Source organism: Anser brachyrhynchus (genome assembly GCF_964034855.1).
Source record: "Anser brachyrhynchus genome assembly, chromosome: 2".
NCBI lineage: Eukaryota > Metazoa > Chordata > Aves > Anseriformes > Anatidae > Anser > Anser brachyrhynchus.
The window spans coordinates 116,971,938-116,984,679 of record NC_137695.1 but is presented as its reverse complement, the minus strand read 5'-3'; positions in this window follow the sequence as shown (position 1 = coordinate 116,984,679).

Here is a 12,742-nt window from a genome sequence, read left to right as displayed (position 1 = left end):
AACCCTAGATGGGTGATCAGTACAGGTTGATCTAAAATTGACATGTCAAACTGGAGTTTCTAATATTTTTATAATTTCCATAAGACCTGAAATTTCTACAACATGTGCAATGATTCTCTAACAAGTATATGGTTTTTAATTCACACAAATGGAGTTTCAAATGCAATTAAAATGCTTATACAGCACCATCTAAACTAGACTTTTTGTGTTGTCCTCTATTGCTAATGAGTCAGCAGTGCTGCTTGCGCTTTCATTGTTGCTAACTCTTGCCAGTTTTGTTGCATTTCACACTATTAAGCTATTTATTACTATGTCATAATACATACATAAATCCATGGTGCATCTGGATTTGGTTTTTCTCCCCACACTTGCTTCTAAAAGAATATAACATCAGAGGAAGAGCTACACAGAAAGGCAACAGGGAAGATCAAGGCCGTGGCGCAACTTCTGCTCAAGGAGTGATAAATAGATGTGCTCTGTAGCCAGGAGAAAGGGCAAATTAAGTCTTGAGTGACACTGAAAAAGTCATTTGAGAGTGGTTGTTTGCTCTCTTCCAGGAAAAAATAAAAATAATAAAAAAAGGGTAAAATATGCAGGTTCTAGGTGTCAGACAGAACAGATGCAAGAACAAATGTGTTTTTCATCCAACAAATTTCTAAATTGTGGAACTTCACTACCAAAGGATGTTATGGACACAAAAGGCTAAAAAGGGTTAAAATTGACTAAATACATTAATGGAAGAAAAATCCTCTGGGGCCGCTGAACACGGAGATGCCAACGCTGGTCCAGGCGTTCCCTGAGCTGCAGTCACAGAAGGCTGGTAACTATATTAGGAGAATATCGCTACATTACTGCCTATTTTTATATCCTTCCCAAAGTGTGCAATATTTGTTAGTGACAGAGACAGGATCCTGGTCTAGCTGGACCTTGAATCTGATCCAATGTATCTGTTCTTGTGATCTTACATAAACCTTCAGTAGGAGAAAAAGGGGGGGGACATTTCTGTACTCATGACTTTGAAGCCTGTATGTTCAGTTCCCAGAATTAAGTAAAACGAAATGAAACAAAACAAAACAGAACAAAACAAAGAAACAAAACCATCCAAACAGAAAAAAAACCCTCACACCTTTAATCTTATGGTTTTTAAATCAAGATCATGCTTTTTGAAGGATTTGGGATTCCTGAATAATTGAGCAATACTGCATGGTAAGCAAGTACACTGATATGCCAAAAGAGTCCAGAATAGATGGTAGATAATAAACATATTCACAGCTGTTTTCTGATAATATTGAGGTACAATAGATTGCACCATTCCAATTTGCAGACAAGTCTCTGGCAGCATTATGAAACAGGGCTTCTTGCTCCACACATTTTTTTTTTTTCTTAAAAGATATTAAGAACCAACAGAGGCTCCTTGACAGTTTTTATAAATTGTACAGGACCTCCCTCTGCTAAGTGTCCCACTTGTGTCTATGTATTATCAAGTGTAACTTCACAAGAGTCAAATTAAAAAATTCTAATTAAAAGATTAGGAATGTCATTTTCTCTACTGCAGTTCTGAATCCAAGGGAGAATCGACAAATGAAGTTGTTAATGCAAGCTGCAGAATGGTACTGTAGCTTTATTTTTCCCTCCTATTTCATTTGAAGCTCTGATAAATAAGTCATATTCACAGGGGTCAGGAGGGAGAGAGAAAAAGAAGAGATTATTGCTTAAAATTATCAGACTGTATAGGAAGCAGATGTAGCTATCCCTTTGATTATCTCCCCTGGCCAGGATGAGATATGGTCTACAGTTCATGGCTCATTCCTCATAACCAGCGAGGCAGAAATGCAATGTAATGAAAATTGATCTATAGAACATATTCGATTAGTGAAATATGAGCAAAGGAATTACTTCTGAAGAAAGTGAAAATTAAGAGGGTACACCAGCACAAGCAGACGGACAGATAGGCATTGTTTTTATTCCTCTGGAAAAGCAGATGGGGTAAGTACTGAATGAATTCACCAAGCAGAGTTTACTGCTTGACCTACATCTAAATCTCACACCATTCAACTATAGAAATAGAAGAGGAAAAATAAAAATATCCAATTTTTATTGTGTTCTTTCATCAGTTATCAGAAGACAGCATTTTGGAAAAGTAGACAATGGCTTCGCTGCTAAAGAATACTCCATTGCAGCAAGATATGCCTTCAACTCTTTGCTTTTCTTCAACTTCTCTCTGTGTAAGCCAAGGCAAATCACTGATGTCCTCCTGGTCTTATGTTTTTTTATTTGTAAAAGGTTGGTAGAATACACTAGAGTTCTGTGAGAATTAATGTAATGCAGGGAGTGCTTCGATTTCCTTGGGCAACAGGTTTACAACAGCCTAAAAATATGTTGGGGAAATAAATGCATTCCCTCTTATCTGAAATGTGGATCTCTTACGTGGTCACTTGTATGTTCTCAGCAAAATAGTAGCAAATGATCTTTCCATCTGTGCAGGCTCACTCTTATGGTACAGATGAAAAATAACTTCTGTTGTTTAGATGAGCAATGAGAACACGGAGCAAATCAGTGTAAGCAAACACTCAAGGCTAAAGCCATACAGCATTCACAAGCATGCATAGGCTGAAATGTGTTCATATAAAACATTTATGGGCTAATTTAAAAGAGGAAATCATAAACAATTGAGTATATTTGTAGAAAATATCACCGAGAGGAAAGAGGTTAAATGTTTAAAATAAATTTTTCATTGCCAGTAGCTCAAGCAATTCTTCTGCGTTATTTTGCAAGGAAATGCTGAAAGCGTTTGCTGTTCCGTTTGAGTCTGCTAAGCCATCTCCAGGGATTTCCCCTTTCCATGGCACCCCCTACCTCAGCACCTAAACGCGCTTACCGATTTTCACCATATTTTTTTTTCTGTGACTGTTTTTCTGACAGACTTCTAAGGGCAAGCAGCACGACAAAACGCAGGAAGTCCCTGCCCTATCTCCCTAGGTCCGCCCTCACTGCTGCAGAAAGTCATCCTGCTGTCCTGGCCCATGCTCGTGCTGCCCCTGGGACACAACCGTGCCCTGCATGGAGGTCGTCAGTGGGAAGAGAGGGCTCCAGAGGAGGAGCGTTGGACACCAGGGCTGCTCCTCCACGGGATGGCCATGGGACAGACCCAGCAGGTCAGGGGGCATGCAGCAATGGGGACACCATCTTCACCCCTTCCTGAGATCTGCAGGTGTTTACTCCTTTTGCTCCTTCATACCAAAGATTGGAAGTTTTTATCTTCTCCTATCCCCAGACTGATGCCAAAGGAGGAGACAAGCAGCAAGCTTGCTTCAATACAGCATGTGAGCAAAACATCCAGGATGGAAATACTTCACAAAATGTGCAGGCAGGTACAGCTCTCAAAGGGAGCTTCTCTTGCTTTGTGCCAGGGTGAATTTGGTCCAAAGATCTCAGCCTTGGGCTGAGGCTTTCCTTTGTTTTCGTGTTCCTGTCCAACAAAAATCAGCTAGCAGCCAAAGGATTAAAAGGCAGCCTCAATCTCTTCACTTTCATGTTGAGTTTTTTCTTCACTCTCTCAGAAGAAGAGCAATGTCTGCCAACGACACACCGCGATCGGGCCCATCAGTAGCCGTGGATGGCCCAGCATGTGGTCTCACAGCTGCTCTGCAGCGATAAGATCAGGCACCCTGTGATTTACAGCTTTTGGCATGGAGATGGAAGTCCTTCCTGATACGTAATTTGGTGAGAGAGAGTAAAGAGCTAAAAATGCTGCGAAGGAAGGGGTGCTTTCAAAGTGGCCTCCACTCCTGGAGGTGTAAAACTGTGCACGTTTTCCATTCCTGGACATTGAAGGAGGATCCAAAGGAATATCTTTTGAACAAAAGCACAGACTTGCATTGATGCAACACCTGGCTGAACACAGATAATGAAATCTGGATGAATTCTGTCATCTCCATGTTGTTGAGGTGACAGATGCTTGCTGTTTCGTGTTTCATATTCCATAGGTCTTGAGCTAATCTTTGTGGAAGCCAGTGGAGGACCTTCCTTTATCTTCAGTCATCCATGAACCAGGCTTGAAGGGACACTGCGGCTGATGTTACCTTGCAGCATCTCACTTTCTGAAACACGTGGCAGGTTGTAATTGCCTCTTGCTGAAACAGTGATGGTTGAAAGCATGCCAGTGTATTAATACACTATATTATATACAGTCTTGCACGCTGGGCCAAGGTAAACACTCAGCAACTGCGTCACCTCAGTTTGAACTTTTGTCTCTTGCCTTGAAACTTCATTTTCTGTTCTCACAGTATCTACCACCACTGCTCTGTTTATTTGGTTTGCTGTGTGCCTCGGATTAACCTACAGTTCTGTTTTTTCACAGTCAAGACAGTCTCATTGACAAATGTGAGCTTCCACACCCAGCATTACTCATTCTCAGAAGAATGACTAGAAGAGAGCTCAGAGGCCAAAAGAAGCAAGGCCAGGCCTATTTTCTGATTTGCTTTTATTCAAAGAATTGATTCTTTTCCACTTGAAAAACTATTGTCTGAGAATTTTGCATGAACTAAAAATAAAAGCAGCAGAACCACCCCCAGTTTCTAAAGAAAAGATGTTCAAGGTAAGCCGACTTTCCTAGCACAAAGCCACATTCACAGTGCAGTGATATGCTCAGCTTTGCCACCACCAGTGGGATGCAGATGGCAACTGGGGACAGTCTGGCTTTCTCTACAAAATCCCCCAGATCCATGTTGTGCTTGCATCCCAGTTTTCATTCCAGCTTGGATTCCAACTGTAAAGGTAGCTTTGCAAGTATGCAGATGGGGATTTATTTAAAAATAGACCCCCAGGGTGCCCTGTAGTTAGCAGCAGGAACTGTAGGACAAGCTGGCAAACCACTCACCTAGTAGAAGTTGGTAGCAAAAGTCATTCAGCAGAGCCAAAGTTTTTGCCAGGATGTTTGTCAAAGATTTTCCTGAGTGCTGTGCTTTCACACACACTTGTTCCTTCTACCTTCACTGTGGTACACAACTGGGGCATAAAAATTAAATTTTTATCTTCAAAGATTTTTTTCTCCTTACCTCTCTCCATTACCACTGTCTGTCTGTCACCAAGTAGAAGAAACACCCGTTTGTACTGTATGACACGGATATATTTTTCCTTTCTATATATACTCCGATGTAGTACATGAAAAGAGAAACGTTCCAAAAGCATCACACTATTAAAAATATACAGAAAAGAAAATTACATTAACAAGATCTTTCAAAAGAAGTTATAATCTGTCTGTCAACATCATGTGCCAAAAATTCCATCTTCTTACCAAAAACCTTACACCTCCTACGAGCTCAGGATGTTACCAGACCCAGAAACGAGCAATGAAGCCATCCTCTCCACCACAGAAGACTTTAATCTGTATGTCATAGACAACAGTCAGGGTTGCATATCAAGGTCTGAAACAATAATCTGAAGAAAAAATGAAATGGGTAAAAATAAGAAACTGGCGTTCAGTGAGATAATGTCTTCTCTTAAAATCAGACCCTTTTTTTCCATGAACTCCGTATCTAGAATTAGTGGAAGTTTTTCACCCTTACCTCTTTACCTGTGAAATAGGATTGGTTCAGATATACCACCCCTTAAAGATTACTCTGTGCTTTCATTTAAGGACATCAGCCTTTCCAGAGGCAGCCTCTGGTACGAGAAGTGCTTTTACCAGGAATCCGAACTAGTAATGAAACAACAACAATAAAACAGAAAAATGAAAATCCTTCTTAGTTTATTAATTGTGTTTTCTTGCATCGTTTGAACTGAAAGCTATCACTGCTCAGGGAAAGTGACCTCAAAACCAAAAGGAAAGAGTAACTCGCAGGTCTTTCAAACCCACTTCTTACAAAAGGCAGGCTGGGGAGGCCAGGATAAGCTCTCTCTCAAAAAAAAAAAAAAAAAAAGTCACTCTTGCCAAACTTTATTGTTTCTGTTGGAACAGGTCTGGAAAGTGAATGGCTGTCCAGCAGTAAGGAAAAGCTTTGCTGTGTTTCCTCCTGCTGCTTGTTGGAAATCCCATTTACATGGTTCAGACTAGAACTGGGGGAGGGGAGGGATGGTTTTCTTTGCTAATTTTCCTCCCTAGGGTAGGTAATGATCTCTCAGAGCTAATACGTCCTGACAGATGCAGTCATACTAGTGCCCACACTCTGTATCTTTGCTGGCCGATCGGGGTCATGGTTTGGAAAGCTGATCTCTTAATCATTTTATCTGACGGATGTCTCCTACTGTAAATTGACAGTTGTTTGAGGTACCGGTATCGACCTCTTCTGTTTCCATTCATGCAGGAGACAGGCTTTCTGTGAGCTTCATTCAGCCACAGACCAGGGCATACGAGACAGCATAGCTGTTTAAAAATTAACTTATATATCCATAAAACTACATCTGATGTTTTTGGCAGGCTGGTAATTGACAGACACCAAAGCTCGGCATGGCACAAGCACCACATTGTATTTCGTGTCCCTTCCTTCTGCAGGACTTTGAACTTGATGAATAGCAGCAGATCCTCGGCTGCCACTGAGGGTTTGCCACTCAGTACTCTGAGCAGACACTGAATTCTGATCACACAGAGCAAATAAGTGGTAGAAAGACAGCATTTTTCCCAGAACCCAATTATTCTCTCTAAGAGAAATTAATCTTTACAGTTATCAACTGTATTAATCTTTCCAGTTACTTAATCTTTACGGTTTACTGTATTAATCTTTACGGTTATCAACTCCTTACATTTCTGTGCTACTCACATTATTAAGAACAGTCTAGAACATGTGCTAGGTACAAGACAGTAGCTAGGAGAAGTACTTCTTGTCCTATTCCACCCCATGTTTCATTTTAGTTTGATAACTGGCTTTTCAAAGCCAAATATGTTCACTGAACAAAAGACACAAAGCAGAAGAAGAGGAAAGACCAGAACATAAAAGACTGTTTTCCTCATGTTTACCTCCTTGCCGGTACAGTTTTGTAACAGGAGTCTGTTCCTGAAATAAGTTTGCACAAGGGGAGATACTTAAAATTAATTCGCCCGGTAGGCAGCAGAGCCACGATAAGACCGTGTCTCAGGGAGCTGTGTACGGGGCAGCGTTTGTTTGGGTGCTGCCTCCAGAGCTGTCTTTGCCCAGAGCCCCAGTTTCATTATCCGGCTGCAGCACAAGTAGCAGCAGGAAGATCCACGGAGAAGGAGGAGTTAACAAGATGCGTGGATAAGGCCGGGTTTTTATGATATATTAGCCTGAACAGCTGCACAATGTACAGCGCTACTTGGCATCAGTGGACTTTTATGATACAAATTAAAATAGTATCTAGTGCAGATAGGAACAGATAAGAGTTTAGATCTGAGCCGTAGCACCAATGATTAATGAGGCAGTAGGAGCTCAAAGGCTAAACCTGGCTGTCGGGTGTACTACTGGTCCATCTTCTTGGACCTGTGAAAATAATGCAAACTGCGACCAAGATCTCAGAGCCAGAAACACACCATTTACATTACTGAAGCAAATTAATACTAGAAAGTGTTTTTCCCTTACAAATAGGCCTCAAGAGATTGATCTAATTAATTAGCTTTTGGCTGTACAAACCCGACCCTTCTGCCTCCAAGTCACCACAGCAGAGATCTGACTGAGGGCAGAGGACAAAATAAATAGAGCTGCGCCAGGGGAGCAGGGCTGGGAGTACACACCGAGCCTGGGGTTTGGGCTGAGTGCATCCTCTGGGACCTGTAATGATGGGGTGCAGGTGGCGACCAGGCTCCCTGGGGAGTGCTTGGGAATGAGACCTTAAACTAGTCAGAAAAGCAGCTGATACAGCAAGCGCTCCTTCAATAAAAACCACCCTTTAGATCATACAAGTGGCCAAAAGCATTCCTACTGTAGGTCTGCAAGAAACACAGAAACCTTTGCGCTGTTTAGTTAGAATTGCAGGCTGGCTGAGAAAATGACTAACCCTTAAAATAGTCAAAAGCGAACAGCTGCCCTTTGTTATTAACAGCTTTGCCAGTTATTAACAGCTTTGCCTGTTACTCCTCATTCTGGGGAGACAGGGTCTGATGTGACAAAATATTGGTCGGTGCAGGGCGACCGCATTACTCTTGCTAGAAATACACTGGAAGCACGTCTCAAGTGGCTGTAGAGAGGATAGAAACATCAGGCTTTGGGCTGCTTGGCTAAATTCAGTTTCATGTGAGGTCTGGAGGGGAAAAATGTGGCTTTTCTGCTCACCTTACCCACAGAGAGCCCCAGATCTGCAGGGACAAAGGCAGAGGTCTCGCAGCAGGGCTACTGCGTGCCTGGCTACAGGCATCATAAAACAGCAATATTCGACCCCACAGACATCTGAAAATCTCTTAATATTTGTGTTAAAGGGAAGGATGAACGAGCACCACTTACTTAATATTGTGTATCATGAAAGATTATTGTGATACCACCAGCAAAAGGTCACGCAAAGCAAACACCATGGGGCACATACATCGTGGTGTTGTGATAAGGTTTATTAATTTTGGCAACACAGGAAAATCCACTCACACATATTGCTAAGCAATTTAAATGTTTTTATGAGTACTACTGAAATCAATTATTTTTAGTAGAAATTTCAACATCTTTGTCTCATTCTTTGACTAAGCCTAGGAGAGAGCAGTATGATCAAGGAGCTCTTACCCCACTAATGAACTAGAAATTTCCTCAATATTGCCTCCCCATCCTATTAATCAAGCTTTGCTTGTTGTTACTAATTACAAAAAGCTTCTTTATTGCTTCCACGAGGCATTGGGGGCACAGTCCCTAATTCATCAACAGGTTTTATGGCTATTTCTGCTAGGAAGCATCATGCAAGGATATTGCACAGGGGAAGGGATGAGGAATGTCTGCGGCAAAGGACTAAGTGAACGGTGCGATGGGATTTAGCTCTTGGGGCTATGAAGCACGCAGGCTTCTGCAGGCACAGGCAGAGCCAGGAGGCATGTGGATAAATTGGGCATGAGGTGCGCAGGCATTGCTGACTGAACCAATTTCTGGAAACCGTGAATTTGAATTCAAGGGAGATTTATTGGGGTTTCTCTCCGAGCTAAGAGGGGAGAAATGTCAGCAGAGCAGATGTCTGATGGAGCTGGCCGGGGAGCTGCACTGTGGTCTTTGGCTGAGCTTTGCAAAGCGCAGCAGCAGCAGCGTGTGGCCTCCTGTGCTGCGGAGTCACGGCAGAAATGAGCCTGCTGACTTAGGCACCGCTGAGCTGGACTCGCTTACTCACCAGTTGCCATCCACCAGGGTGGATAAAGTCATGTTAACAGTCCTGATGGGTGCCGGAGCAAAATAGGAGATTTAGTGAGCATACTGTGACAGCTTAACCAGCGCTAATGCTGCTGTTAGCAGAGAGGAATAACGCTGTCAGCATGTTCCCTCGTGTCTGCTAACATCTCCTGGCACTGTCCAGCCTCCTGAAACCCCCACCTCGCTCCAGCAGCAGTGCGTTTGTGGAGGCACAGTGAAGAGCCCGACGTTGAGTTGAACGGTCCCTTGGGAGTTAGGAAATCTCCCCAGCAACATTTCTCCAGATTATGGGATCATTTGTTCTCTGTAAGGCTGGTGCAGGAGAGGAGGCAGATGGGCTTAGCAGTCTGCGTGCACCTGCCCTGGTCTCTCACAACCACTTCTGCAGCGAAACAACCCAAACTTAATGCACTCGAAACAACCAAAATTAATGCATTCTCACTGTCGTACTCTGCATTTTGTCCCTCTGCTTCAATTCCTATCCTGTGGTAACTATAAATAGAAGCCAACAGAAAAGACCACACCTGACACCAACTCAGTTTGGTTACCTGGAGCTCTCTCCTTGAGGCCAGAACGAACCTGGAACGCAGGAGGCGTGCAAGTGGCCCCGCTGCCCCCCACACGTGCACACATGTGCACACATGCCTCTCCCCATTGCCTACCCAGTTCTGATGTAAATGAAGCTCTGGACTGATCGCACTTATCTGAATGCAGTTTGTTAACAAATAGAGAACAAGTAATTACGAAGTTTCTCGTTCTAGAAAGAGTTAATGTCGTGTTAACATTGCACACGTGTTCCTGTGGATCTCTCCCTTCAGCTCTCACGATATTTCTCTGAAAAGGCAATTTTCTTTCTTACAACCATTTTTTCAGCTGAAAAAAAAATGAATCCATAAAATAATAAAAAAATCCATGATTTTTTTCCTGTTAAAACTGCATATGAAATAGGAAAAACAGAGTAAGTGTATGGGGCATTCAAATGGATTTTAATGGTTACATACCATGACAAATATTTTAAAGTGGTGTTGTGGCTCTTTGTAATCATCTGGTTTGGTGCATTTTAAAAGTTCAAATGCAAGTACTTGAAAGAAAAAAAAAACTCTCTTTTTTTTTTTTCCTGTAACGTCATAACAGCAGTGAAGCCAGACAGGTTTTTTTTCTGCATCTGCAGGTGCTGGTCGGCTGGGAACCCCAGCTGCCATGTGCTGAGAAGTGCCGTGGTTTATAAACTTACACAGAGGCACCCAACTAAATGTTAATTCATCGCTGCGTTAGAGCAGGCATCTGAGACAAGAAATTATTGAACAAAGGGCTTTTTCACATTTGCACCTATGCTCTTTTGTACCAGTTTCGTGCTGTAAGTGACTCCAAGCTTGGACAAGTTTATATTCTCATGGCTGCAGCCAGCTGCAGGAATTTGTAAGCTTTCTAAAGCTCCTCTCCTTCCTAATTGCTTAACCTTGATGCTCTTGTGAAGTTGTAATTTTTCCAACTTGCCAGACACCAGCATTTTCAAGGCTAGACAAGAGGTAAATGTCTCATGCAGAAAACAAAGACACTCTTGAAGCAGAAAAACTTCAAAGCCATCAAAGTCAAGGCCTTTGCTGCACCATATAAATATCAAAAAGCATGGGGTAAAACAATTCATCTTTTCTTTCTTGGCGGTAACAGTTCATGTTTTGTGAGCCTTGCTGAACTTGAGCTAAATGCCACCTCTCTGGGAAGGACTTGTCCCACATGAGCGTAATTCCCTCTTCCCCTTCAAAAGCCAGGTGGTGGATGGGAAGAAGGGGGTCTCTCTCAGCCCCTTGGGTAATGGTCTGAAGCCCTGAAGTGTTGGTCCTGATTATAACCATTGGCACAGCACAGCACTGCAGGATGGGGAAGGCCACAGAGCCTGCTGGGGGTGGAAAGTCATGACTCAGTGCTACGTTTCCCAAAGCCAGGGAGGAGACTGTCCTCCCGCAGAGCTCATCGGGGTGCACTTCAGACAGGTATTTCACCTCTACTCCGAGGCACTGCGCAGGCACGAGCGTGCAGTGCCTCCTGGTCCCCCAGGGGTGAGGAGACTGCTCCTACCCCACCGGTGTCCCACCGGTGAGAAGAGCAGGACGAAATGCAGAATATGCGCATTGGCCATGGCCTGGAGGAGGACACAACACAGCGGGGATGGACCACTGCTTGGATATTGGTAAAAAAAAAAAAAAGTTAGATTAGGAGCATGAAGGAAGAGAGGAAATACAACAATGGCAGCAAGAAGCATACTTTTTGGCCATAAACTGAAAGCCAAGAGTAGGGGTTTAGATATGACTATAGCCAAGGACAATGTTTTAACCACCTCTTAGTCACGAGTTTACTGTTTACCCATAAAAACTCAGAGAAATGCTTCAAAATAGTTCCAAAATGATTATTATCTTTTCCTGGTTTCACTCACCACTGCTCCTTAGTTTCCCTGTAGGAACGCAGGGCGAATCAAGGGACTGAGATGACATACCAAGTCATACAGTAGCTGGGACTGTGGGGTGGAATGAGACGATGGCTGAAAATCATGCAGCATGCCAGGGACTTGGCTCACATTGCACTAGGATTATTGTCTCTACACGCAGTGAAAAGGGCTGTTCAAAATCTGAAGCCTAATGTCATGCCAAAAATCTGTGCTTGTCGGCTTTTTTGTTTGTCATGAAAAATGTGACACCCCTCTTCCATTCCTTCTATTAATTCCTATGGGAAAACCCTTATCTGCAATAAATAAACCCCAGCCTTTTGAGTTTATTGCATATTTACTTTTCTTGAATTCTTCTAGTTTTACAACTTCACTACTTAATTTCTGCTTTACTGGTAGAAAAAGCCAGGAGACAGCTGTCAGTGGGAACACTGCATGCTTTTTTCGAAGGCAGATGTGCCAGTGACTACCGTTAAGAAATGCACGTTCATGTCTCTGCATTTGCTGTAGTTATTTCATTTTTTTTTCCATGCACTCCCTCTAACTTATATGGTTTGCATTTTTTTAAAACAACTCTTTTTCTACTGTTTCACATCTGTTGGGTGTTAATCTGTAGATTCTTTAGAAATGAAAGGAAAAGCCGAAAATTTCTCCATATTCTACCACTTAACAAATTATTATAATGGCCTTTATCCATGTTTCCAAAAATTTGATCTTTGTTTTTCAGATCAGTGGATGATGTATCAGTGTTGTCCGTAAGTTTGTGCCAATGTTCTTCTATGAGGACTGGATTTATATTGATTAATTTTTCAAAGTGTTACTATGCTACAGATAAACAAGTATAAATAATGTCAACAGCATATAAGTAATGTTAATTTCAGCTGGGATAGACAGTTTAACCCCTGTAGATAGACACAACAACTAATATAAAGAAGACTTACATCTTCAACACGTCTTTGCCTTGGTTTCCAAAACACACACACACCCTTCTTTAGTTTGAAGGTATATCTATTCTTGCAGCTGTGAAAGA